The sequence below is a fragment of the Sinocyclocheilus grahami genome, unplaced genomic scaffold, assembly GCF_001515645.1.
Source record: "Sinocyclocheilus grahami isolate Dianchi unplaced genomic scaffold, SAMN03320097.WGS_v1.1 scaffold74.1, whole genome shotgun sequence".
NCBI lineage: Eukaryota > Metazoa > Chordata > Actinopteri > Cypriniformes > Cyprinidae > Sinocyclocheilus > Sinocyclocheilus grahami.
Genome location: NW_015505253.1, coordinates 658,332 through 659,627, shown reverse-complemented (window position 1 = coordinate 659,627; position 1,296 = coordinate 658,332). Strand labels below are relative to the sequence as shown.

Here is a 1,296-nt window from a genome sequence, read left to right as displayed (position 1 = left end):
TTTCTGAAGGATCTTGTGACACTGAAGACTGGAGTAATGATGCTGTAAACTCAGCTTCACATTACAGGAATAAATTACATATTAAAATTTCAAATAGAAAACAAGTATTTTAAATTCTAATAATATTACTGTTTTAAATAAGTACATTAAATATATTCAAGATCTTGGTCATGGTAGGTCTGTTGTAAAAAGATTTTTACATCTGGAAGTGGACCTTGTTGTCTAAAATAGAGTAATTTCACTCACCATTTGCTACGCAGTGAGCCATTCATTTAAAATATAAACAGTATCTTCCTTTCTTTTTAAAGGAACGCTGAAGTGATGGTGCCACATATGGTGACACATTATTCTCAGATGAGCATATCCGGGGTGTTTAATGCAAGCGTTATGTTTACCTTGAAAGCGTATGTTGTTGCTTGTTAATTATATGACATCCTTTTGCAATTAAATCCTTCAAGGTACATTGAACGCTTCCGTTTCGGAAAGCCACAGAGTCGAGACGAAAGATGCCTTCAGGCAACTGATGCAGAAGATGACCAGCCGTTTTGGTGGATGTCCACATCCCCTCCATCCAGTTCAACACCAACACACCCATCAGAGAAATATATCAGAGGTGTGCTTTAAAGAATACATCTGTCATTAATAATACGTTTTCGGTGGGTTGATATTGTAAATTATTTCAGTGCACAAATCACACTCTTCCTTTGTACTTAGAGTCTTACTTATGTATGTCCTGGTTATAGCACCACTTGACCTCATGAAGGATGGCCCCGCCAGCACCCAGAGCCCAATCTCAAAGCCACTGCATGATGAAACCACGCTGTCTCCAGCTAGACACATGCTTGACCTTAGTATGCTGGTGAGTTTTGCATGAAATTGAATAACTGATTTGCCTAGAAAAGCTGACGGCATTTTGACCATGTGTTAAAGAGGATGACAAATATTGTAGTTTGTTATATTGCTGTAGGGCTTTTATATGTTGCAGATGCAGCTGAATTTTGTTCATGAAATAAATAAAAAAGTATATTTATTTCATGTACAGTATATTTTCACACGTTGCCAGATGCTGTAATTTAGCATCGTGGATGACTGTCGCCATCTAGTGGTGGTTGCTGTAAAATCTTCCTCCATGAGGTTCTTTATTTAGAGCAGGAGTATACCTTTCTTAAAGTTTGAGGTCAGTAATTTTTTTTTTTCTTTAACATATTTGAAATAATCTCTGAAGGATCATGTGACACTGAAGTAATAGCTACTGAAAACTCAGCTTTGCATCACAGGAATAAATTACATTTTAAA

General features: G+C 36.5%; 1 long non-coding RNA gene across 1 annotated transcript in view; it reads right to left on the bottom strand.

The window, feature by feature from the left end:
- Positions 1-784: 784 nt before the first annotated feature.
- LOC107585724 (uncharacterized) overlaps positions 785-1,296 on the bottom strand; it is a 22,389-nt gene continuing 21,877 nt past the window's right edge. Inside the window, exon 3 of the long non-coding RNA XR_001609283.1 lies at positions 785-856. This is a non-coding gene — a long non-coding RNA (uncharacterized lncRNA). The remainder of the gene's footprint in view (positions 857-1,296) is intronic.